Source organism: Rana temporaria, chromosome 1 (assembly GCF_905171775.1).
Source record: "Rana temporaria chromosome 1, aRanTem1.1, whole genome shotgun sequence".
In the NCBI taxonomy this organism is placed as follows: domain Eukaryota; kingdom Metazoa; phylum Chordata; class Amphibia; order Anura; family Ranidae; genus Rana; species Rana temporaria.
The window spans coordinates 259,960,715-259,988,635 of record NC_053489.1 but is presented as its reverse complement, the minus strand read 5'-3'; the positions used below and the strand labels follow the sequence as shown (position 1 = coordinate 259,988,635).

General features: G+C 43.4%; 1 protein-coding gene across 7 annotated transcripts in view; it reads left to right on the top strand.

Annotated features, from left to right (window-relative positions):
• Positions 1–27,921, top strand: part of SYK (spleen associated tyrosine kinase) — a 164,427-nt gene that overhangs the window by 23,602 nt on the left and 112,904 nt on the right. For 6 of the 7 annotated variants that reach the window (XM_040354927.1, XM_040354944.1, XM_040354909.1 and 3 more), the window contains exon 2: positions 1,367–1,431. The gene's annotated coding sequence lies outside the window, so the exon portion shown is untranslated. Of the gene's footprint in view, positions 1–1,366; positions 1,436–27,921 lie in introns of all 7 variants that reach the window. The other variant, XM_040354917.1, reaches the window with a different exon arrangement.

The following is a 27,921-nucleotide window of genomic DNA, read 5'->3' as shown; positions in this document are numbered from 1 at the left end:
CAGTATAGACACTTATTTTTAATGTTTTATATAGCTATACCTGCAATAGGGGCCAGCCTGAAGCAATCTAGCAGAACTTAATTTTCTGACTAAAGTTCCACTTTAACCACATGCTGACTGCCCGCCGTCGTTTGTCGGCGGCAGAATGGCTCTCCTGCACAAATTGCCGTAGCTGTACAGCGACTTCTTTAAGGGGTATTGGGGGCACGCCATGATGTCCGCCGGGCACCCGTGATTGCTCGTGACAGAGCAGGAACGTGGATCTGTGTGTGTGTAAACACACAAATCCATGTCCTGTCAGGGGAGAGGAGACAGATTGTGTGTTTCTAGTATATAGGAACACCGATTGGTCTCCTCCCCAAGTCAGTCCCATCCCCCCCACAGTTAGAACACATTTAACCCCTTGACCGCCCCCTAGTGTTAACCCCTTCCCTGCCAGCGTAATTTATACAGTAATTAGTTGCTATTTATAGCACTGATCGCTGTATAAATGTCAAAAGTTTCAAAAAAGTGTCCAATTTGTCTGCTGCAATGTCGCAGTCCCAATGAAAATCGCAATACTAGTAAAAAAAAAAATGCCATAAATATATCCCCTATTTTGTAGACGCTATAACTTTTGCGCAAACCAATCAATATACACTTATTGCAATTTTTTTTACCAAAAATATGTAGAAGATTACATATCATCCTAAACTGTGGTAAACATTTTTTTTTAATTGCGATATGTATTTTAGCAAAAAGTAAAAAATATTGTGTTTTTTTTTTTAAATTTACGCCACTTCTTTGTTTATAGCGCAAAAAATAAAAACTGCAGAGGTGGTCAAATACCACCAAAAGACAGCTCTATTTGTGTAAAGAAAAGGACGTAGATTTTGTTTGAGTACAACCTTGTACGTCCACGCAATTGTCAGTTAAATCGCCTCAGTGCCTTATCAAAAAAAATGGCCTGGTCAGGAAGGGGGTAAATTATTTTGGGGCTGAAGTGGTTAAGTTCATGTTTATATCAGTATGGCTCATAAAACAAACAATGCTAACAGAGTATAAATTGCGTCACTATGTCAGTGTTCAGTGTCGACGTTCATGTAACATGCTTACTCTGCAATGCAATCCTTATATGATAGCAAAGTACGGAGAATGTAAAAGGAAGTAATGTGGCAAAGAGACGTTAAGGAAGTCCCTGCATGTGAGATGAGAAAATGAGGAAGCAGCCAGTCAGTTCCAGTCGATAGGTTTCTACTGTGCACTGCTGCGCCTGTTTTATGATCGCTTAGAATATTTCTTTTTTTATGAATGCTAAAAAGCCGCTATTTTTTGAGAGCCTCTAGACATGGATTTCTATAAAATTATGTTTCTAAACCTGTCCTAGATTTCAGAAGAAAAACCAACCCCTCAAGACTGAATTAAGGTCCAACCAACAGTGAGCTGTAACCAGTAAGTAAGGACATTTCTTGTTATAGTTGTGTATTTATGTGCATATTAGGCCAAAGGACATCGTGTGGCAATTCAGAACCTTGTATTACAAATTTAAAACATCCAAAAGGTTTTCTATTTTGTGATGCACATACATCTTTTTATTTTAAATAGGTGTTATTAGAATTAAATACACTGTGATTATGGATTTGTGAATTTACTATTTACCTAATGTATTTATATAAATAAACCGATCTAAACCGATTTGGAATGTAGACAGCTATGTACTTGAAAACAGTTATATAGTGTTGTGGCAACCAAGGGCAATCGAATGTGGCAACATATTTTTAGGTTGCAAGACAAGCTGAGATGACTTAGTGAGGGTTCATTATGAAAAAAAGGTGTGATGGGCCCTTTTGAACACTTTTCTGTTCACTGTGGCCATTTTTAATATCTGCAGGCTACTGTTTAACCTTTCAGAGGATTTGTCCTCATTACACTGACAAAAATGAACACCTCTCACCTTTTAAAAATGTCTTAGACACTGCACATTTTGCACAAGCTTTATTTAACCACTTGCCAACCAGCCATCGCAGTTTTACTGTGGCAGCATGGCACGGCTGGGCAAAACTTTATGTTACGTCGCATCCCCCTGTGGCCGCGATCGCTCTTGACACATTGAGAAGCGGGATCTGTGTGTGTAAAACACACAGATCCCAGTTTTTTCATCGGAGAAATGAACAGTGATCTGTCATTTCCCCTAGAAAAAGCATCCCCCCTTCAATTAGAACACAGAGAGGGAACACAGTTAACCCCTTGATCGCCCCCTAGTGTTAACCCCTTCCCTGCCAGTGAAATTTTTACAGTAATCAGTGCATTTTTTCAGCACTGATCTCTGTAAAATTGTCAATGGTCCCAAAAATGCGTCAAAAGTGTCCGATCTGTCCGCCATAATGTCGCAGTCCCCATAAAAATCTCAGATCGCCCCCATTACTAGTAAAAAAAAATAAATAATAGAAATCCCCTATTTTGTAGATGCTATAACTTTTTGCACAAACCAATTAATATACGCTTATTGCGATTTTTTTTACCAAAAATATGTAAAAGAATACATATCGGCCTAAACTGAGGAAAATTTATTTATTTATTTTTTAAATGTGGGATATTTATTTTAGCAAAAAGTAAAAGATATTGGGAATTATTTACAAAAGGCAAAGTGCACTTGAAATTTCACTGAAAGTGCACATGAAAGTGCAGTCGCTGTAAATCTGAGGGGTAGATCTGAAATGAGGGGAAGCTCTGCTCATTTTATTATTCGATCATGTGCAAGCTAAAATGCTGTTTTTTTTTTTTTCCTTGCATGTCCCCCTCGGATCTACAAGTGCACTTTCAGTGCAATTTCAAGTGCATTTTGTACTTGTAGTTTGCACTTGTAGTGCAAAGTGGTTTTGCCTTTTGTAAATAACCCCCATTGTGTTTTTTTAAAAATTGTTGCTGTTCTTTTGTTTATAGCACAAACAAATAAAAATCGCAGAGGTAATCAAATACCGCCAAAAGAAAACTGGGAAAAAAAGGACGCAAATTTTGTTTGGGTACATTGTGACCGCGCAATTGCCAAATTGTAAAAAGTGCTCTGGTCAGGAAGAGGGTAACATTTTCCAGGGCTGAAGTGGTTAAAAACAAACAACTACCAAGGCCTGTATTGCTATAAAAATCTACTTATGATAAATGTATAATATAAAGTATTTTTAGATTTCATTTATTTGGCAAATTTCCTTTAATGAATGTCCCACTTAAATAACTGAACTCGGTTTTCAACCCCCCCCCCCCCCCCCTCCTTCTGTGTCCCACTTCCCTACTGTTTTGCAATTAGAATTGTTAATTATATGTAAGCAGAAATGAGGACATGTTTAGCCAAATTTTCGTAGCAATAGTTTTCAAAAATGTTTTTCACATTTAAGCGATACTGTTGTCCGATGTTACCTCAAAAAAAGTGTTGGGTGACTAACTTTGAGTGAGGAGCGATGCCTCTGCCTGAGGGAGTCATGCTTGTATCTGTATTCTTGCAATGCCTCATGGGTAATGCATTGCTCACCAATGAATAGAATATTATTTTGCTATTCCCATTTGCACAACTGTTCAGAATGATATTTGCTTAAAGGTGAGTCATGACAATGGGTGTATTATTTATTTCATATAATGCTATCTATCCATTAGGCCCTGAAGCTGGTGACACCATAATGATTTGGCAGTAATATATCATTATGCTGTAACCATGATCTATACTCACTGTTCTTTTATACAGTAGTATTATGTAGTCCAGATAGATTGTAATGTTCTAACATTCATTTAGATAAAATTGTAGTCTGGGCTCCCTTCAGCTTCATAATCTTGTGACTAGTTAGTTGTACATAATTTATTTTGTAAGTTGTGCATATTACCTTTAAAATATATGATAAGCACGTCCTGTCTAAAAACTAGCTCCAACCAAAAATGTAAAACAAATAGGGAGACACCTTCAATATGGCCTTTTCCATTATGAAAAATCTCACCACTGGAGACTTTAAAAGATATAAGGCATAAAGATTGGGTTCAACCTACTGATGCCCAAACCCCATAATTATAATTTGTGTGCAGATTCTCTCGTTTTTATTCTAGCTGATATTATATATTTAGATATTTTTTTTTTTATTATTTGTATGCATCTGTGTTGCAGGAACATGTAGTGGTTGGAATTTTGACCCAAAGGTTGTAAGATTATAACTGCATTTGTGTTACGAGTTTATGTGGTGCAGCTGTAATGCAAGTTTAGTGTATTGTGTATTTCGTACTCTTTGTATCAGGTATATTTCATTGCATGCGTACCTCTATAAAAAAAATGATGGAGAATATGTGCTGCCTTCTTTGACCAATCGGTTTTGCTTCCTTACCAAATGATATGCATTGCACCAGCAAAAGTCATGACCACTGTTTTCTGTACTGCTTTTAGTCTGGCCTTTTAGTGCTCACACAGACAGTAGTCTTAAAGGAGACCCATGAAAATTACACACAGTTAATGGTATACAGGCATACTTTACCCCACTTTTAAGTGCACAATGGGGTTTATTTACTAAAGCTGGAAAGTGCAAAATCAGGCTCACTTCTGCATAGAAACCAATGAGCTTCTAACTCCAGAATGCAGACGTGAGCCTGATTTTGCACTTTCCAGCTTTAGTAAATCAACCCGATTGTGTACTTAAAAGTGGGGTATGCCTGTACTGAATATGGTAAAAATATACTTACCAATGTCTATTTTTTTTTTTTTTCTGAGTGCCTCATTTTAAATAAAAAAATAAAAAATTAACATAATATTTTAGATATGTATAAGAAAAAGAAACCTGAGTGCAAAAACATGAAAATGTTAGGGAACCTTCTGGAATTCATGTCAAACAAAACCAAAGAAAATTCTTAATATACAAAGAAAAAGAGCCGCTGCTCCAGGTGTATGATGATAACCTGAGGTGGAATATCTTGAGTGACAGCCCCGGCCCGCCTCCACATGATGATCCATCATGATGATTAAGCACAAGATGTATGTGTGAAACGCGTCTACGTGACCTCTTGTTGGTGTCTTTGGTGTTATCACTTTGAGCAATAAAAGGCAATTGGAATTTCTGGATGAGCAGCCATTTCTTTTTTACAAAGAAAATTCCCAGCTCAACATATCGACCAGCGTGCAACCGTCTAACTGTATTATCCCGTCTAACTGTATTACCTTTAAAAACAGGATTTTAGTTTGGACACATTTGCAAATACATGTGTAAGCTGCAGAGCCACTTCACAGCACCCCAGTATTATCTGCAGTCCTAACTCTACATTTTTAGAGCCTCCATAGTGGAAGCACATGCATTATAATAGATAGGCAGAGGGCAGGTGATCCTGGAAAAAGCCCACCCCTTCTTAAAGGCACAGGGGCGCACTGGACACCCAACATATAGCACAATCACAGCAAAGATTACTGCTAAGGCCAGTTATAGGCGGGGAAGCGGTTTGTACTATGGGAAAACTGATGAGGGGGCGCACTGTACACCTTTGCTGCCATTGTGCTAAATGCTGGGTGTCCGGTGCCTCCTGTGCCTTTAAGGAGGCAGCTGCACCTGGCACAGTGTGGAAAAGCAGAAGAGTGAGGTGAGCATGCAGAATAACTATCCACCGACTTCTGTTGTCACTAAATCCTCCCATAAATGGAGCTGAAGCTGCCTCCGGATCCATGGCCTGCCTCCAGGAAAAGAGAAACCCACCCTCTCCCTTGCTTAAGTCCAGTCAGCCCCCCCTCCCCCCTCCGGATCTGTACTGGCATAGTAAGGCCGGGTACACACGGTCGGACGAAACCGATGACAATGGACCGAGGTTCAGTTTCATCGGTCCAAACCGATGGTGTGTATAGCCCATCGGTCTGTTTTCCTTCGGTCCAAAATTTTAAAACGTGCTTCTAAATCGAACCGATGGACCGCTGCCCGATCGGTCCAAACCGATGGTTAGTACAGAAAAGCATCGCTTCAAAACCCGCGCATGCTCAGAATCAAGTCGACCATCAGGTCACTTCAGCGGTGAACCAATGGAAATGGCCCGTTGGACCATTCTCATCGGTTTGGAACAACCGTGTGTACGCGGCCTAAGAGTGTCAGTATAAGGTAAGCTGCAATATTTTAGTTTCTTGGGGAGTTATTACCACTTGTATGCTCTGCCCCTAGACTAAATGAGCAGCTAATCCATGCAGTATAGGGGGCAACTGCAAGGGTGGTCTTTTTTTATTTTCCTCGAGTTGAGATTTAAACCTTTATAAATAAAAAGAAAGTCAGAGAAGACATTTTGGTTAGACAGGTACAGAAATGGGTGGTTTTATGTATCTATGTGAGTGTTTGATGTATCTGTGTGTATATATGTAGGTGTGAAATGCCTCATAGCGGTACTGCTGTGCACTAAACTGTATGCTCTCATCTCTGCATTCTGCAGTATACCTTCTCTGCATATTGTATATTACATACACCTTACTCCTGCACTCTGTAATTTATCTGCTCCTGACTTCTGTACTCTGTACATTCGTTTGTGACCCTCCTGACACTTTCACTTTGTAATTTACCCATTCCTGACCTCTGAACTCTATATGTATGATGCAGTATAGTCATGGTCATAGTCATGCCAGGAAAAAGGACATCTAGAGCCCAGGACGAACATGTCTAACTGCACCCCCCCACAAGATGTAATGTATGAGTCTTATGTGTGTATGAGTGTATAAGTGTATGAGCCTTATGTGTCAGCAAAGATCCAACCCCCCCCCCTCCCCCAAAAACAAAAACAAAAAAAGCTGAGCACTAATTGGCATGCCTAAATTCCCCCTCCTCCCAGTACAAATCCTGACCCCCTCCCATCACCCAAATCCCCCAGCACAAAAGCCCCCCCCCCCCCCGGGTAGCATAAAGTGGTTGTAAAGGGTTTACAACCACTTTCATGGCTGTGTTTCAACCTACATAATAAAATTGATATTCATTGACCTCTGCTTGGTATAATTGGGTAATCATACACCTGACACAAAAATGTGATATATGTGATATATTGCAGATTACCAATCTTTAGATATAATGACTGCATTTGTTTTATTTTTTTAAGCTTTTTGAATTTGTGCTTTGTTTTTACTCCTCCTCCATACAGGCCAGTGTAAATGCACGGTAAAAGCATGGCAAATGTATGATAAATACATAGCAATATCAATATACCCTTGCCTTTACATTATAGCCCCTGCAGCTCTGTCCCCCCATTCACATTACAGCCTATGCAGCTCTGTTTCCCCCCCACCCATTCAGGTTACAGCCCCTGCAGCTCTGTCCCCCATCCTCATTCAAATTACAGCCCCTGCAGCTCTGCCCCCTACTCATTAACATTACAGCTCTGGATGGAGGGCGGCAGCTGCTGGAGTTAACGTTTCAAGGACCGCCATGCATTCTAGCAACCAATCATCGACTGGTTAACTTCAAAAGTTAACTCTGGCAGCCCTCCATCCTAAGCAGCTGTGCCTCCTGGTGATCTTGCCTGCCTCTTCGCTCTGCTGTGATTCTCACAACAGTGACGGCGGCTGAGGCAAAAAACTGGCTCCTAAATGGCAAGACCGCAGTTGGCTGAATGGGACAGTGTCCAGGTCCTGCCCGCTGGCTGCCTTTTAGGAATGCCTAGTGTATGGTGTATTTCCTGAACTCGGAAGTTTTGCATTCAGGAAAATATGTCATATGCATGTGTAGTACAAAGTGGATTTGCCTTTAGTAAATAGACTTCATTGTGTATTACCATTCCTTATTACTTCCAGGACACAGGGAGCTACATTCTCGTACCATTTTTTTGTGTAGTTTAGCAGGGAAAAGAACATGCTTGGCAAGCTTCTGCGCGTGGGAGACGTGTTTAAGTCTTATACTACAAAGAGCTGGTGAGGGCGAATCAGAAAAAAAAATTAAATACGTTCTATATAAGTTATAACAACTTCTCAGACCCTTGCATGTCCCGAAAGTGTGCAGCAGGTTGCCCATCAGGCCACAACCTCTCCAACACTGGTTAAAATCGGAACCCAAGAATTTTGCTAATTTCAATGAAGTGAGTACAAATAATTTTTTGGGTGATAACTCCTGAGAATGAACCAGGAGGTTTTGAGGTTGCATTTTATTGCATGGATTCATTGTGATGGATTTATTAAGATGTTAGTCATCTTCCCATCTTAATAGATGTCACCATTTAAAAAAGTTATTTTAGAGTAATGCCTTTAGTTTAGGGTTAATATAAGTAGGAAAGTGCCAGTCTAAGAATGGTACAGAAAGTTGTGGGTGTCCCATTGATGTACAAAGTAGACTAATCTTGAATATGAAAATTATTGGGTCCAGAAACCCCACAGACTTTCACACACACTATTGTCACTCCTCAGGATACGTGGTGGCCTAGGATTTCTTGACTCCCTGAAATACCACAGAGCAATCGGCCTAACACGGGTTTTAGACTGGTACACACGGGTTTTAGACTGGTGCATTCATGACGGGCGTAAACATTGGGTGTAATTAGATGAAGGACCTCTCCCCGTCCCATAATGTGGAATACCCTGGCTTAGAGAAGCTCTCCCGTCAACTATCAAATTCCATCCTATGTTGGGCTACACAGCCCAGCTTCTACTAACTGAAGTTTTCTTTCAGCTAATGTAATCACTCATGACTCTTTTTAGACTTTTGTACGAAATGGCCAATCCCACCTTGACTCCTTCTTATTTCTTTCTGGATTCAAGTCCTCAGTGGACATTCAGGGTATGGTTGACCATTCTTTAACCTTCTGGAAAGGACCCTATACAGCTAAGGCATTTCCTATTCAGAATGGGGAAGCTTTTCTATCCACTCTCTCCCTTAACTGTTTATGACAATCTCTGTACCTCTAGGACTCTGATTAGACGTGGTTTATCAACATATTACAAACTGCTTTCATTGTCCCTTCATAAAAGTTTCCCTCAAATGTCTTCCCTGTGCTGGCAGTGTCACTCTCAGGAAGGCACATACCTTCACATATTTTGATGTTGCTCAGTTCTGTGGCCTTTCAGGGCCAAGGTGAGGGATCTGGTGCATAAACTTACTGATATGCAACTAGGAGAGTATTCAATGGCCTACCTGCTCCACCTGGCCCCCTTGTCATCCTAGCGGTATTAATGATCTCTTATAAAGCACTTACAGTACTTACCTCTGCCAATGGTAAGAGGCACAGTTACTTAGACTGTCTCCTACTCTCTCCTATTATTGCAGATACCTGGAATGTGGCAGGCATACCCTTTACTTACATGAAAAGCCCCTTCTGACTTTCTGGAATCAAGATAGTTGGTTTTTGATTGTTGTCATATAGGTTACACTGTAATCGCTTTTTGAATCCTTTTGTAGTCTGTTTGGTATTTAATTCTATAACCTTTTCTTGGTTACTTTACTGTTATACAATGTGTATTTTTGTATATGCTGCAATCCTTTCTCTTTCCTTTCTTTGTATTTGTGAAAACATAAATTAAACAGTTTTAAAAAGAAAAATTCCTGTTTAGGTAGGAAAATGTTTGAATAAAAAAAAAAAAAAAACAGAATAATGGTAATTTCTCTTGGTCAGAATTTGTATACCTTGCTGTAAACGTTTAGCTATAGGTGATGAGATTTTATTCACACTTTATAAAAGTGTTTCCTGTGCCTTTAGTGTGGCTTGCGTTGTATGGTAGCAGAGTATAAATGTGTATATATTTGTTATTCATATAGGAAAAGTGAAGTAAGTGAAGATCTCCCTTTTGGTATCTTATTTTGTTCTATAAATCATCAGTGTTTGCCATTTAATCTAACACTGTAGTAGTTATCTTTCATATCAGGAAATCCCATACCACTCGTTTGCTTATGTTTGAAAATAATTTTGTGTGAGCATCTACAGTACCTTGCCATACAAATGATCTAAACATGTAGTTGAGGGATGTAAAAAAGGGTGAGTTATTTATGCGTAAGGCCCTGAAATAATGTAGGATATTTAGCAAAATAACATTTTAAAGGATATCAGAATGCCTGACCAAAAGATGTAAAATGTTCTGAGCCCTTTAAGATTAATTTGAGGGTTTTATCTTTAAAAAGAGCGGCTGTAAGGGTGATCCCCAAGTAAGAAAACATATCAGGATTCCACATACATAGCAAGATATGTTACAAGTGAGTTTTAGTGTCTTGATCTACTTTCATGCAAAGAATTAAAGATGAGCAAACCTGGCAAAGTCTACTAAACCGTAAAATAGCACTGAACCCCATTAATGACTGAAACTGAAACTGAGCTAAAACTTTTTTTGTTTCTGGCCTTTTCCAAGGCTAATTTCTAAGCTTTTGTTAGAAAAAGGGAATTGATAGCCGGGCATTGCAGCATGAGACATTTACCAATGCGATAAAAAACAAACAAAAAAAAAACATGCCATTTAGTGGGGAGAGAGTATTTAACCTCTTTATGACTGCCCAACACATATGTGAGGCAGCAGAAAGGGGGAGGACATTAACCTCCCTGGCAGTATGATTCTTTCAGATTTTAGGTGCTGAAAGCGGTACAATTATTTTGCATGGAAATTTGGCATTTTATATTGTAGGCCTGCAATTCTTAGGAATAACTCACTCAAATCTGTCCAAACAAGAGTCTAGTAGACATTCCGGGTATAAAAAATTTGAAACACAAAATCATAAATTATAATATAATAAATCCCTCTGTCCACCCCATGGTCCCCCTGTCCACCTCACGGTCCCCCTGTCCACCCCACGGTCCCCCTGTCCATCCCACGGTCCCTCTGTCCACCCCACGGTCCCTCTGTCCACCCCACGGTCCCCCTGTCCATCCCACGGTCCCTCTGTCCACTTCACGGTCCCCCTGTCCATCCCATGGTCCCCCTGTCCATCCCACGGTCCCCCTGTCCATCCCATCGTCCCCCTGTCCACCCCACTGCCTCCCCCTGTGCATCCCGCTGGTGTGGGGTCCTTACATCTTTCAAAGTGCCCCACCACCAAGGTGGTATAGCAGTGGATGACAGACTATCAGGACGTGGTATTGCACTCCTCTTTTTCCTCCTCTCTCCACTAACTACCCCCCACCATACACTCCACCCTCCTCTCCTGTACATACTACCCACCTCCATACACTCCACACTCCTCTCCTGTACATACTACCCACCTCCATACACTCTGCACTCCTCTCCTGTACATATTACCCCCCGCCATACACTCCGCACTCCTCTACTGTACATATTACACACCGCCATACACTCCTCTCTTGTACATATTACCCACCACCATACACTCTGCATTCCTTATTTAACATTACCACATTCTGCACCATATAAGTAATCTCAGACTCTCTTTAACAACACCCCCTGTAAGCCAGTATTTAGCGCAATTTAAGACATGTCCACTGTTCACCACGACACGCTTTGCTCTCCATATTGTTGTTCTTCTTGATGCCTAGGGCCCACTTTTGATCTTGCACACAGGCCCGCTGATTTTATATGCCCCTGCTTTTTTTTTTGGGAGGGGGGGGGTGGGTGTCCCTGAATGGCAGTTTGGAAATGTGGTCACCCTAATCATCCCTGCTGGCTGATGTCTGTATGTAACAGTCACTGCCGGGGTAATGTCCGGTCGCCGCTGGCAAATACAGCTGTGTACTTTGCAACTAGGAGCCTGGGAGAAATGAGCAGGGAGGGAACTAGCGTCGCGGAGTAACACAGCCTGTAGCCGCATTTTCCGATGCAGAATCTGTATCGCCGGCTGCAGGTGCCGGCGGAGTGATCTAAATCTGCACTCCGCCCCCCCTCTGACCTTGTAGCCTGGTTAGCGGCAACGGCAGGCGAGTGGCTTTAGGCAGCCTGTTTTGTTTAAGGTGAGCAAGTGTGAGAGAGAAGGGCACTGTGGATGGTCTGTGGACAAATGATCATGTAAAAAAGAAGAATAAAAAAAAATGGCCAACTAATTGATAAACCTACCTCACCCTGACTTGTCACTAACTAAATATATATATATATATATATATATATATATATATATATATATAATTTATACTTCTATATGCTGTACCGCTGCCCCTCTCATCCAGCCTGGTGCTATGTTTCCATCGGCTACTAGAACTTCTGACTTCACCTCCCAGCTCCCCCTGACTCCTTGGTTTCAAGTAACTGCTGCAGGACCACCCAGCCTCTCCGCACTGACACTGATCACCCCCCCCCCAGCACTGCCTCTGAGACCATACCCCCCAGCACTGCCACTGAGCCCATCAACCTCCAGAACTGACATTGATCATCCCCCAGCACTGCCACTGAGCCCATCAACCCCCCAGCACTGCCACTGATATTCCCCTCAGTGTGGCCGCTGACCCCGTTACCCCCCCCCACCACAACTGCCACTGATCCCATTAACCCCCTGCACTGCCACTGATTACTCCCCTCCAGCACTGCCACTGATCCCCATCCCTCCAGAACTGCCACTGAACCCATTCCCCTCCCCCCACCACCACTGCCAATTGATCCCATCTCCCCTCTCTCATCCCCACTTTCTCCTTCTGACCGGATCTGCCAAGAGATGTCAAATGTATTGAAAAATTAAAAATTGTTTTAACACATTTCAAAATGTTTGTTTACATTTATTTAAAATAGTGTATGTCTGTGTGTATATGTATAAGTATATATATACACACACACACAGACACATACCCACAAGCGTGTGTGTTTGAGTTTTGGGGTGCACACCCTAATCCATTAGGCTGCGCATGCCTATGCCTGTGGAATTATGTATGAATGATCCTATTGGAATGTATATATGTGATTTTATTTTCTTATACCTCTTAAAGCGGTTGTATAGTCCCCTAAATCATTTTTTTTTTTGTTTTGGTCACCTGTAAGGCAAAAGGCATAATGAGCTAGCATGCTAGTATGCACCGCATTATGAAACACTTACCTTAGAACGAGGCATTGGTAACTTACCTGGTCAACACCGAGGTAGCTGAGAGTGGCATGCACACGGGAGACTCTCCGGTAAGGTCCGGCGTTTGCCGAGCCTTCAGCCGAGAATCCTGTGCGCATGCGCCGCTGCAGTCAGCGGATCATTGCATCGTAAAGGTTTAGGAGATATTTTTTTTACCTACAGGTAAGCCTTATTATAGGCTTACCTGTTGGTCAAAGTGAAAAAAATGACTATACAACCGCTTTAACATGTGCATATTTCCAATCCTCACAATAAATTCATGTTATATATACATTAACCTATATATCTCAGATTTTTTGAAACCCCTATATGCACGAAATTTGTGTAGTGCATGAAAATATTAGTTGTCGATCTTAGGATCAAATGAGTAATTTGTACCCCTTTCAATTCAATTCTTATTATATCTATTTGTACTGTGTGCATGCGTGATTTCTGTTTTTCAAGCACGTTCATGTCCTGAGCCCTATAGGGTGTTATTAAAAGTTATGGATAAAACAATTAATGTCTATTTCAACATTTAGACCTGCAAGCATCATAGTACGCTAACTATGATTAAAATAAATTCATGCTGTGAGACCGCCTGTTGGTTCTTTGTGCCTCGGCAATGGTTCTCTGCTTTGTCTACTGCACAAACCTTCAAATGAGTTGGATTCCTATTATGGTACTTATTGAAGTGTTCTGAGAAGCTATGATGTTTAAAGCCCTTTCTGATGTTATGCCTATGTACTGCAACCCGTACGTACATTCCAACAGGTAATTACTGTGCGTTATGTGATACGTGCTGCTCCTTTTTTTTTTACTATCTGCCGGTTTTCTCTACCTGCTTTGCAGGGAGAAGAAACAGGCGTATCATTGTTTATGTTTTTGTAAACACAGAATTCTGTGTGTGATTGGCCACAGCCGATCAGCTAATTTCATACAAAGTCATTGGCTGAAATCAGCTGCCAAACTCATGATGTGACAAATCAGAAGAAAGGCCACATATAAAACCAACATTGAGCTAGATTTAGCATTGTTTTACGTTGGCGTATCTATAGATACGCCGCGTAAGTAGAAAGATGCGCCGTCGTATCTATGCATGCCATTCTGGCAGCTAGATACGCCTGAATTATAGCTTCCTCCGACCGACGTAAGTGTTAGTACACTGTCGTATCTAGGGTGCATATTTACGCTGGCCGCTAGGGGCGCTTCCGTAGATTTACGCGTAGAATATGTAAATGACCTGGATACGCCGATTCACAAACGTACTTGCGCCAGCTTCGCCGTTTATGTAAGGCTTACGTCCGGTGTAACGTTACCCCTGCTATATGAGGCGCAGCTAATGTTAAAGTATGGACGTCGGAACAGCCGCCAAATTTTACGTCGTTTACGTAAGTGGTACGTGAATGGGGCTGTGCGTAGGTTACGTTTACGTCGAAAGCATTGAGCCGACGTATCTTAGGGAGTATATGCGACGTGACTCAGAGCATGCACGCGCATGCGCCGTTCGTTCGTGAAAATATTTACATGGGGTCACGGCTAATTTATATACAACACGCCCACTACCTTAGACATTTAAATTAGGCGGGCTTACGCCTGCCTATTTACACTACGCCGGCGCAACATACGGCGCCAGATCTTGCAGAATACCGTTCTGGGCTCCCTGATTTACGCCGGCGTAGCGCATATGAGATGCGCTACGCCGGCCAAAAGGTACGCCGAGCTACGTAAAACTTGCTCTATATGTTTACTTTTGCAGCTGCCAATGCATTCCTACCATTCAGAATTTAAATGTATGCTTTCGAAAGAGCTGATAAAGTTAGATATTCTAAGACCCATCTTTTATAATTGTGTGTTAATTTACTGTTATTTTCATTCAATTTTGTCTACTATATGTTCTTGTGCCTTTGTTCATAATAGTTAAAGTAATATTCACACAATAGAAATCAGCCTTAACGGTATATAGATAACTGGACCTAGATTTTTACCCCCTCATAAAGGGACTCTTCCTTTAACACAACAGTACTGAGCAAAAGGTTCACTTATGCCGCGTACACATCATCATTTTTCGGGGGGAAAAATTAAGTTTTTTTTAAATGTCATTAAAAACGATCGTGTGTGGACTTCAGAGCATTTTTCGGGTTCTGAAAAACGGGCAAAAAAAAATTCAAACATGCTCTATTTTTTAACAACGTCGTTAACGTTGTCATTTTTCGGGTTGTAAAAAATGGTCGTGTGTGGGCTTTAACGACGTGAAAAATCCGCGCATGCTCAGAAGCAAGTGTAGAGCTCACCCCTGAAGGAGCCGCTGGTTGACTTTGGGATCGGCCTGCTAAGTTACCCTGGCGGTGTCTAGGGGTGCAATTGTGAGAACAGTGATAGTGAGCGAAAGGTCCAGACAGCCAATAAAAGGGTTTTCAATGCTTTATTGTCCAGGCCAAACCCGGCCAACATCAACACGTATTGGGAAGGTCAAGGTTGATGAAGGAAAGAGAAGAGAACCTTGCGGTATCAGGCCTGGATGTTGGATGGAGCAATCAATACTGCTCTGTATAGTACCAATTTTTTGTAACACGTCGCCACTCTGCTCGGAGTGGGTAAAGTGCCCCCGGACAGACCCCTATAATAGGCCTGGCAGCCGAAGCGTCACTCTGAACTAGCTGGGAGGAACGGGTCTCTCTCACCGACCCGGCTCTAGGGCCTCTGCCACAGGCCAGTTTCAATAAAGGACTTAGGTGAATAAAGAGAGCGAATCCTCCCAGTTGACTTTTCCTATATAATGAATGAATGAATGAAAGACTTATATAGCGCGGCACATGCGAACTGAATCGCCTCTGGGCGCTTGCTGTTCCTGTCTCTTGACATCAGAAGAGCAGAGTTTTGATCCGTCCTCTGAATGCCAGGTGGTTTTCCTCCAACCGAATGCTGGTTGGTAAAGCATTCCATAGTCTAGGACCTTGGAAAGCAAACCTTCTTTCTCCTTTGGACTTGTATCTTGCTTTAGGTACCTTGACCAGATTTTGGTCGGTGGATCGCAGAACGCGATTGGAATTATGGAGTTCTATCTTGTCGCAAAGATATTGCGGAGCCTTCCCATGGATGCACTTATGCGTCAGACAGAGTGCTTTGAATGCAATTCTGTCCTTTACTGGCAACCAGTGAAGGGTTCTCAACGAAGGTGAGATTGATTCCCATGGTTTTTTCCCAGTCACAAGTCTGGCAGCCGTATTTTGAACGACTTGCAGCCGAGAGATTTGGTACTTTGGGAGTCCGAGGTAAAGGGCATTTGCATAGTCCAGTCTGGAGTTCACAATTGTTCCCACCACGACTGCTACGTCTTCTTTGGGAATAAATGGAATAAGTCTGCGTAGTAGGCGCAACAGATGGTGAGATCCGCTGACTACTGACCCTATTTGTGCATCCATTGTCATGTAGGTGTCGAAGATGACCCCGAGACTTTTGACTTTGGAGCTAGGGGTGATGATTTGGCCCAGAATGGGCGGGGGTGTCCAGGTTGGTGCCAGTTGACTCTTGCGGCTGGCGTGAAACATGAGAAGTTCTGTTTTAGAGCTATTGAGTTTAAGATAACTCTTAGTCATCCAGTTTTCTATCAAAGAGAGACATTTCTCTAAACTGAGATGATGATCCTTTTTGTTGCAGATGCGGAAATACAATTGCGTATCGTCTGCATATGAGTGATAAAGTAGTTCTTGGCTACTGATGATTTCAAAGAGAGGGCGAAGATAGATGTTGAAAAGCACCGGCGACAGGGGGGACCCTTGGGGGACTCCACATGACACTGTGCGTTTTTCAGACGTGAAAGATCCCAATTTCACTGTTTGTGATCGGTTTTCTAGAAAGGAGGAAAACCATGGTAAATCACCTTCTGCGACTCTGGCTACCTCAGCTAGCCGCGTCAGTAACAGTTTATGGTCTACCGTGTCAAAGGCTGCGCTTAGGTCCAGCAGAACCAGGAGACAGGATTCTCCTTCGTCTGCGGCCTCAAGAGCGTCGTCCCATATTTTAAGTAATGCTGTTTCCGTCCCGGGACGGAAACCTGATTGAAATGGATCGAGTAGATTATGGGTATTTAGATGCTGTTGCAGCTGTTGTACCACTACTTTCTCCATTACCTTGGAGAGAACATTTAGGCCTGTTATGGGACGGCGATGGGTTGGGTCCTTAGGGTCTAGGGTAGTTTTTTTTCAAGATGGGCTGGATTGTGCCCTCTTTCAGCAGGGAGGGCACTGTGCCTTCCTTAAATGACTGGTTTATAAGCTGCGTGATAGGTGGTGCCAGGATGTCGGCACATTCCTTCAGCAGTTTAGTAGGGATAATATCATTAGGTGCAGTGCTGTTTCGCAAAGTACCAATGATAGTTTTTGTGGCATCGATGGAAGTGGGTTCCAGAGTGAACATTGTTGACTGTGGAAAGTTTTCGTGGGTGTTGTATGGTTGATTGGGGGGGGTTGAAGGGGGTATTGTTTTGCAGAATGCTTTCCCGGATTCCCTCAATTTTGTTGATGAAGAAATCCGATAATTCATCGCAAAATTCTTGGGAATCTGAATTGGGGGCTTCAAGACATCCTGGATTCATGGTCTGGGTGACCATCTTGAAGAGTTCGCGGGGGCGGTTTAAGGCGCTGTTGATAGCCATAGAAAAATGATGTTTCTTGGCTTTGAAGATTTATTTATGGTATTTTCTTGTTATTGCCTTGTAGATGAAGAGGTTTTCCTCTGAAGCGCTTCTTTTCCAGGCGGCTTCCGCCCTTCTGCGCTCTTGCTTCAGTAGCGACAGCTGGTTGTTGAACCAGCCTGACTTGTTTTTCCGGATGCGGGCTTTGCGTTTCGGTGCTACTAAGTCGGCTGACTGTAGTAGGGCTGCATTTATGGCATCCAGTGTATCTGAGGCTGTTTGGTGTGGAGGAATTGTTTTGATTTCACTTCCCAAGGTAGATTTGAAGAGTTCCGAATGGAGCTTCTTCTGAGATCTAGCCCAGTGTATTGTCACCAGCTTGGGTGCTTTTATCAATGGGGGAGTTTTGGAAATTGTGAATTTGATTGCATGGTGATCTGTCCATGGCAATGGTTCATTTTCCAAAATACTTATTTTCAGATTTTTTGGAAAATTAGGTCGAGCGTGTGACCTGAAGCATGTGTGGGTTCACATACTAGTTGCTGTAGCCCTAATCCTTCCAGATGGTCAATACAGGCGTCAGCAACGGGATCCTGTGAGGAGTTGGCCCAGAGATTGAAATCCCCGAGCAGCAAAAGGTGTTTGCTGTTAAGGGTATAAGTGGAGATAAACTCTGTCAATAATGGTAGAAGCTGCGATTTTGGCCCGGGTGGCCTATAGCAGAGGAGAATGTGAGCCGTCTCCTGGGGGTTTGTTTGCAGTTGAAGAGTAAGGGTTTCCATGAATGGAAGAGGATTTTGAAGGACCGGCTTAGTGATTGTAAGGTGAATCTTGTGGATCACTGCCAGGCCTCCTCCTCTTTGCCCTATTCTATTTTCCGTTATAATACGATAGTTCTCTGGCACCAGTTCTCCGAGAATGGTGTTACAGTCGGCAGAAAGCCAGCTTTCTGTAATAAAGAGGCAGTCTAGATCGTATTGTAGTATGAAATCGTGAATTTCTAATCGGTGTTTTACTGCCGATCTTGTGGTGATCAGAGCATATGATATGTGCTTAAGCTGGGATGAATGGCTAAAACTTTTGATAGTCGATCGTCGATCGATTCTCAAAAGTTGCTCTGTTATTAAGGCTTTTTTGGTGATGGTTGGTAATACTGTGGCGAATCGCCTCAGACCCCAAATAGTTTCTGCAGAGTATTGCTGATTGGCCATAGTCGCCAGTCGCTGGGGGGGGGGGGGGGGGAAGTGTTTGAGTGACGATGGAGCGAAGATCCACTGAATCCTCTCTCCTGGGCCCTATATAGGAAAAATGAATTCCCAAGTTTATCAAGACATTTTGCAGGAGAACTTAAGGCCATCTGTCCACCAGCTGAAGCTCAACAGAAGATGGGTGTTGCAACAGGACAACGACCCAAAGCATAGAAGTAAATCAACAACAGAATGGCTTAAACAGAAGAAAATACGCCTTCTGAAGTGGCCCAGTGACCTCAAGAAAGCGATTCACACCAGACATCGCAAGAATCTTGCTGAACTGAAACAGTTCTGTAAAGAGGAATGGTCAAGAATTACTCCTGACCGTTGTGCACGTCTGATCTGCAACTACAGGAAAACGTTTGGTTGAAGTTATGCTGCCAAAGTAGGTTCAACCAGTTATTAAATCCAAGGGTTCACATACTTTGAAACAACTGCACTGTGAATGTTTACACGGTGTGTTCAATAAAAACATGGGTCTTCAAACTATGGCCCTCCAGTTGTTCAGGAACTACAATTCCCATCATGTCTGTGAATGTTAGTGTGTTACAATCAGGACCGGACTGGGAATAAAAACCAGCCCTGGAAAAAATGTCATACCAGCCCCACAGCATTATTATACTAGCGTAACAGCATAGCGTCATTATTTTCTTGTTCATCAAAAGAAAAACCATACATTTTAAAGCACATATAATAAGTGTATTATATATAGATAAGACAGATATAAAAGCACAAAGGGCTTTATATTTATAAAAGCAAATTTCAGTTAAAAGTGGTAAAAGTGGTCAATCATCAAGGGGGACCCCAGGAACTCAGAACGTGGGGGGGGGGACCATCTTCCACAGAAAGAATACACTAAGAAAAGGGGGGTGGGTTACTGATATAAGGGGGAAACCTTTATATCAGTGCCCCCTTACGTTATTGTATTGACTTCCCCCTTACATCAGTGACCCCCCTCAGACTGGCCTAGCAGTGCTGTCACTGACCTCCTCTCAGGTGCACCGTGCAGGGCTCAGTCAGACGGCTACAGCTCGTTGGCTCTAGTTTTATCCTATATAGTCTCCTCTCCACAGTCCACACACATTTGACTTCTCCCATGTCCCCCATCCCGGCGGTGATCCCACTCTTGACTCCTCTCCAGACTCCCTCAGAGACTGCAGACATGATACAGGAGATGGTCAGAGGCTGCAGACATGATACAAGAGCTCAATGCAGCCTCATCAGTGCCCATCAAATTCAGCCTCACTGTGCTCATCAAATGCAGCTTTACAGTGCCCACCATTGCAGCCTCGCTGTGCCCATCATTGCAGCCTCACTGTGCCCATAAATGCAGCTTTACTGTGCCCATCATTGCAGCCTCACTGTGCCCATCATTGCAGCCTCACTGTGCCCATCATTGCAGTCTAACTGTGCCCATGAATGCAGTCTCACTGTGCCCACGAATGTAGCCTCACTGTGCCCATCATTGCAGGGGGGCTGGAGATCACTAAGGGGGCTAAGAGTGTGGGGGTAAAGAGCACTGGGGGGATCTTGAGAGCACTTGGGGGGAGAAAGAACAGGGAAGAAGAGCACGGGGGCTGGAGAGCACTGGGGGGTACAGAGAGCCGGGGACAGGGGTGGACAGCACGGGGGGGGCAGGGGTGGACAGCATGGGGGGGACAGGGGTGGAGACCACTGGGGGGGACAGGGGTGGACAGCATGGGGGGGCAGGGGTAGACAGCACGGGGGGGAAACAGGGGTAGACAGCACTGGGGGGGGACAAGGGTGGAGAGCACTGGGGGGACAAGGGTGGAGAGCACTGGGGGGGATAGGGGTGGAGAGCACTGGGGGGGGACAGGGGTGGAGGGCACTGGGGGGGGCAAGGGTGGAGAGCACTGGGGGAGGGGACAAGGGTGGAGAGCACTGGGGGGGACAGGGGTGGAGGGCACTGGGGGGAGGACAGGGGTGGAGAGCACTGGGGGGACAGGGGTGGAGAGCACTGGGGGGGACTGGAGAGTGTGGTGGGGGAGGCGAACACTGGGGGGGAACACTTGGGGGGGGCTGCATATAGAGGAAATGAGCTGCCTATATTCCTCCATACAGCCGCGGAATGCTTGATTCTCCTCCTCTCCCTCCTGCTAGCGATCAGCGGCTGTATGGAGGAATATAGGCAGCTCATTTCTTCTATATGCAGCCACCCTGCCGAATCCGATCCTCCTCCTATTAGGCACATAGGGCGGGCTGTACCGGCATTTATGATCACTGACTGAGCTGGCTGGCCTGGCTGGGTCTGTGTTCGGAGGTGACGCTGTAACACGGTCCCGCCCCTCTAGACCGGCTTGTGTGATAGGCTGAACACTGATTCTATATACTATCACATGAGCCGGTCTAGGGGGCGGGACCATGTTACAGCATCACAGCCAAACAGACCGAGCCAGCCAGCTCCGTAATAATACACAGGAGCAGGAGCGAGGGGACAGAGAGCACTGCAGCCCCACAACTGAAACCGGCCACAGAACAGGCAGCCTACCGGGAGATCTCCCGATCTCCCGGTAGGCCAGTCTGGCCCTGGTTACAATGCCTCATGGGATGTGTAGTTCTACAACAGCTGGAGGGCCGTTGTTTGAGGATCCCTGAATAAAAACATGGTAACATTTAATTATTTGTGTGTTATTAGTTTAAGCAGACTGTGATTGTCTAACGTTGTGACTTAGATGAAGATCAGATCACATTTTATGACCAATTTGTGCAGAAATCCGTATCATTCCGAAAGGGTTCACATACTTTTTATTGCAACTGTATATATAAATATATATATACAATATTACCAAAAGTAAGCGCAAGAACTACCTTTTATTTTATAACGAAAATACTTTATCATGTCTGCAGATTGCGATCACATGACTGGCCAGCTTTATCCTTTCCTCCTCTTAGAGATGCAGCTGAGATTCCTCTGCTGATGTCTCGAGGGGAGAAGGAGGGGAGGAGGAAAGAAGGAAAGAAGCTGGCTGGTCATGTGATCGCAATCTTGGCTCTTAAATAAGGTATTTACAGCATTTATATTTATTTTTGTACAGGAGGACAGTGCAGGGAAGGGAGGATCTTTGCAAACAAGATCAAGCAGCCTGTTTACACAATGCAGGGGATTAACGCAGTTCCCTTTGCAGGACTAGAGCAGCCTCGAGCTGCCAATCCTTCACTAAGCGGCGATGCCCAGCTCGAGTCACTGTCAGGGGCAGGCGAACCTTAGTAATCCTTTATGTTACTTCCCGCTTCCTGTATATGGATTCATCGGGGAGTGTGCGGGTATTCCGTCACTTCCTCGATGCCGCAATGTGTCCTGGGAGCTTTTGTCATTGTTCCCAGGAGACATTGCGGAGGTCTGCCGTTAGTTATCGCTGGATTTAGAAAGAACTTGCTTAACCACTTCCATACCGGGCACATATACCCCCCTCCTGACCAGGTGAAATTTCAGCTTCCGGCACTGCGTCGCTTTAACTGACAATTGCGCTGTCGTGCGAGGTGGCTCCCAAACAAAATTGGCGTCCTTTTTTCCCCACAAATAGAGCTTTCTTTTGGTGGTATTTGATCACCTCTGCGGTTTTTATTTTGTGCGCTATAAAACAAAAAAAGCAACAATTTTGAAAAAAAAATTCAATATTTTTTACTTGTTGCTATAATAAATAGCCAAATTTTTTTTTTCCAAAAATTTTTTTCTCAGTTTAGGTCGATACGTATTCTTCTACATATTTTTGGTAAAAAAAAAAAAATAATAAAAAAAAAAAAATCGCAATAAGCGCTTACAAAATATGGGACAGAATTATTATTATTATTATTATTTTTTTTTTTTTTTTTTTTTTACTAGTAATGGCGGCGATCTGCGATTTTTTTATTGGGACTGCGACATTATGGCGGACACATCAGACACTTTTGACACATTTTTGGTGCCATTCACATTTATACTGCGATCAGTGCTATAAATATGCACCAATTACTGTATAAATGTGACTGGCATTGAAGGGGTTAACACTAGGGGGTGAGGAAGGGGTTAAATGTGTAGCCTGGGTGTGTTCTAACTGTGGGGGGAGGGGGGTGACTGGGGGAGGTAACCGATCTGTGTCCCTATGTACAAGAGACACAGATCGGTCTCCTCTGTCCCCTGACAGGATGTGGAGCTCTATGTTTACACACAGAGCTCCACGTCCCTGCTCTGTCACTGCTGATCGTGGGTGCCTGGCGGACATCGCGACCGCCAGGATCGCGCATTGGCATCTCGGGGACGCGCTCGCGCGCCCCCCAGTGGCCGGAGGAATCCAGGACGTCAATTGACATCCTGTTGAGTTTCCAGAGCCACTGTGAAGCCGTCATTTTACATGCGGCCGGTATTCTAGTGGTTAAAGTTCTTTCTAAATCCTGCGATAACTCGCAGCAGACCTCCGCAATGTCTCCTAGGAACAATGACAAAAGCTCCCAGGAGACATTGCGGCATCGAAGAAGTGACGGAATACCCGCACACTACCCGATGAATCCATATAAAGGAAGTGGCCAGTAACATAAAGGATTACTAAGGTTCAGTGGATCGAAAAAAAAATAAAACATGCGGTTTAGTAATTATGCATATGAGCGTATAATTTTTTTTTTTTTGGTGGGGGAGTGGATCTTGGGTGGGAGTTCCCACACTTTTTTCCCCAGGACTTGACCCCTGACTAACACACAAAGACCCCATTCACACCTAAGCGACAAAACGCCCGACGCGGGACGCTTCTGTCGCTAGAGGTGAGAATTCCCATTGCCGTCTATGGAGATGGTTCACATCTCATAGACGCGCAACGCCTGTCGCCTGAAAAAAAGTCCCGGACCCTTTTTTTCAAGCGACACGCGCGTTTTCCCATAGACAGCAATGGGAATACTTTAGAAAAAAAAAAAAAAAAAAAAGAAACATTTGTAATCGCGGCAAATCTGCCGCTACACGCGTACGCGGCTGTCGCTTAGGTGTGAATGCAGCCAAAGAGGTGCAGCTAGGCCTTAACAAAATTAGGATAGATAAAGTTCCTTGCCTAGATGGCTTTATTCCAATGTGCTGAAAGAACTTTCAAGTGGGGCCTGGATTACCTTCTATTTGGAGGAAATACCCGCACACAGTATGTAGGTTACTGGTGCCTTTTATATAAACTAAGAACAGTTTGTTGGCAGCAACAGATAAACTGAACCATGGTATGACAGGGAGAGTGGCTAGCGGACTCCGTATGGTTCCGGGTTTGCCAGGTGGAAGGCAGCATGAAGCGCAGTGCTGTCGATGGTGTGTGATGTCACCGGGAAGCAGGGAACACGTGTTATAATACTGTACTTAGAGGTGCTTTTCTGTTTGTTCTTATACTTCTGTTTGCAGGAGTAGTCTCCCTTCTTGTCATAGGCTGAGGTTGTTTCTGCAGTCTGTATTGGCTACACACCTCCACACCTCTTACAGAGTAAGGAGCCTTCCCTGAGCTATCCCTCCTTGAATGGAACCTGACCCTGTGCTAATCACTGCCCCTCACAAGCGGGTTCCTCTCCCTACCGCACACTTGCCAGAAGCATGTCAAAATGATGTGGGGTCCCTTATTTAAAAGGTTCCCTCACCCAAGATGTCTGCCAAATTTTCCTAAATGCAGGGCAAAATAAAAGAGTCACTTAGCTCCGGGCCCTCCCCCCCCCCCAAAACAAAATCCTAACATTTCCTTATCTGTGGCGCTTCAGAAAAATAAAACCCTACGTAAACTCTAAACTTTCAAAACTCATATGCTCACCCATGCCTGAAAGTGCTGGGTGTTTTTTTTTTGTCATTTCCAATGACTGAATAGAGTGGCATAGGAAAAAGGAAAGGTAAGTGTATGCTGCTGGGGAAGAGGGGTGTCTTATGTCGCGTACACACGATCATTTTTCGGGTTGTAAAAAAACAAAGTTTTTCAGGTTCTAGAAAAAACGATTTTTTTTTCAACTCAAATCATTAAAACGGCCTTGCCTACACACAATCATCGTATGTGCATCCATGGACCCCGCCAGCGTGGCCCACCTGGCCAAAGCTGACAGCTGCATCGAACCTCATCCTGTTCCACTGGGTCCCATGACTTGTTGAGAGGATCCCAGTCTGGGATCGGGCGTCCGGACCACTGACAGGTATGCTTGCTGTCATCTGGGGCCCTGATGATAGCAATCCATCCTGGCCCTGAGGCAGCAAAGCAGACCCAAACCATGATGCCCCCACCACCATACTTCACAGTTGGGATGAGGTTTTGATATTGGTGTTCTGTGCCTCTGTTCTCCACACATAGTATTGTGTGTTTCTTCCAAACAACTCAACTTTGGTTTCATCTGTCCACAGAATATTTTGCCAGTACTGCTGTGGAACATCCAGGTGCTCTTGTGCAAACTGTAAACGTGCAGCATGTTTTTTTTGGACAGCAGTGGCTTCCTCTGTGGTATCCTCCCGTCCAATACATTCTTGTTTAGTGTTTTACATATCGTAGATTCGCTAACAGGGATGTTAGCATATGCCAGAGACTTTTGTAAGTCTTTAGCTGACACTCTAGGATTCTTCTTCACCTCATTGAGTAGTCTGTGCTGTGCTCTTGCAGTCATCTTTACAGGACGGCCACTCCTAGGGAGAGTAGCAGCAGTGCTGAACTTTCTTCATTTATAGACAATTTGTCTTACCGTGGACTGATGAACAGCAAGGCTTTTGGAGATACTTTTATAACCCTTTCCAGCTTTATGCAAGTCAACAATTCTTAATAGTAGGTCTTCTGAGAGCTTTTTCGTGCGAGGCATCATTCACATCAGGCAATGCTTCTTGTGAAAAGCAAACCCAGAACTGGTGTGTGTTTTTTATAGGGCAGAGCAGCTGTAACCAACACCTCCAATCTCATCTCATTGATTGGAGTCGGGTGTCAACCAACAGGAGTCCAATTAGCTCTTGGAGATGTCATTAGTCTAGGGGTTCATGTGCTTTTTCCACCTGCACTGTGATTGTTTACATGGTGTGTTCAATAAAAACATGGTAACATTAATTTTTTTGTGTGTTATTAGTTTAAGCAGACTGTGATTGTCTATTGTTGTGACTTAGATGAAGATCAGATCACATTTTATGACCAATTTGTGCAGAAATCCATATCATTCCAAAAGGGTTCACATACTTTTTATTGCAATATATAGTATATATAGTATTTGCAGGTGTCCAAATATATAGTATTTGGACACCTGCATTTAAACACACATGAACTTTATTGCCATCCCAGTCTTAGTCCGTAGGGTTCATTATTGAGTTAAAACAGAAAAATACAAGGGTGGGACTTTGAATGAAACATGCATCCCAGGAGAAAACACAGAACAATAGAATATGGCAGATATCTAATCCGATAGAAGCAAAAACATTACATGAGAGCATTGCATGACATCAATTGACAATCAGTTTTTTAATCGCATAAAAAATATAACAAAAACAATAATGACATACAGTAACACACCTAGTATATTAGTCAAAAATTGAATAGTACATAATTCTTTAACAATCAATTGTATTAGAGTATAGTAACATCTTTGGTTCATATACTGTATAAAAACAGTAAAAAAGAGGGAGGCCAATTCGTTGAAACGTGTCTCCATGGTAAAAAAAAATACTAAATTTACATAAGCTGGCACAGTCCACTTAGTATAGGGACTGGTTAGTAGTAATGGTATTACCATATATATGCAAAAGGGTGTCTAATTGGCTCACAGTAAGCATATTTGGTACATTTTGTAAAAAATTATTGAACAAAACCAGTTCCCTTAAAATAAATCTCCATAATAATTATGACCGGGATTGGTTGGTAAATTCCAATCGATGTATGAGGTAGTAGGTGATGCAGTAGCAGTATGTATGTAAGGAGGCATCTTATTGGCTCAACGCGTTTCATGGCTACTGTCACTCTTCAGGAGCAGATATGAAGTAGGAGTCTATAAAAATCAAAGCAATAAGATTTAGGGTAGATAGGTAAACTGAATCTGTGTATGGGGAAGGAGGGAAAAATAGAGTAATTAAAATTCCTAAAGTAACTTACAGGTATGCCTGTGGCTATGGGTATAGGCGTAGAAGGTGGGGGGCACGGTCGGAAGAACAACAGCCCACGGGAGCTGAGGTGGATTGCCCCACCATGCAGGCTGGAAAGCCGGTAAAAAGTTGGGGTTCCTAAAAAGGGACCTCCATGGATAGAGTTCAAGTTGCCGGGGATAGAGGTGCTCGGCTAATGCCCGGCGCCTCATGTAAAGTCCCAACCTTTTTAGTTTTCCATATTCATTATTGAGTTAGCCCACCCTTTGCACCTATAATAGCAATAGCTTCAACTCTTCTAGGAAGACTGTCCACAGTGTTTAGGAGTGTGTCTATGGGAATGTTTGACCATTCTTCCGGAAGAACATTTGTGAGGTCAGACACTGATGTGAACGAGAAGGCCTGGCTCGCAGTCTCCACTCTTATTCATCCCTAAGGTCTTGAGGTCAGGACTCTGTGCAGGCCAGTCAAGTTCCTCCACCCCAAACTCACTCATTCATGTCTCTTATGGACCTTGCTTTGTACACTGGTGTGCAGTCATGTTGAGACAGGAAGGGACCGTCTCCTAACTGTTCCCACAAAGTTAAGAGCATGAAATTGTCTTGGTATGCTGACGCCTTAGGTGTTCCCCTCACTGGAAATAAGGGGAATATCTCAACCCCTGAAAAACAATCCAACATCATTATCCCCCCTAAACCAAATGATTTGGATCAGTGCAAGATTCAAAAAGACATGGATGAGTGAGTTTGGGGTGGAGGAACTAGACTGGCCTGCACAGAGTCCTGACCTTAACCCAATAAAACATCTTTGGGTTGAATTAGAGCAGAGACTGCGAGCCAGCCCTTCTCGTCCAACATCAGTGCCTGACCTCACAAAAGTGCTTCTGGAAGAATGGTCAAACGAGAAGAAACATGGAGGATTACTCAAAGAGGGTAACCAATGGTCGGACTTTAAAGGCGAAACAACAATAGAATTTTGACCAGAAATATTTATTACAAAAAATAGTTTTACAAAAAATACAAAAAAATCGACAATGTTCAAGAATAAAAAACCATACAAGATATTCAAAAGTATGAGTTG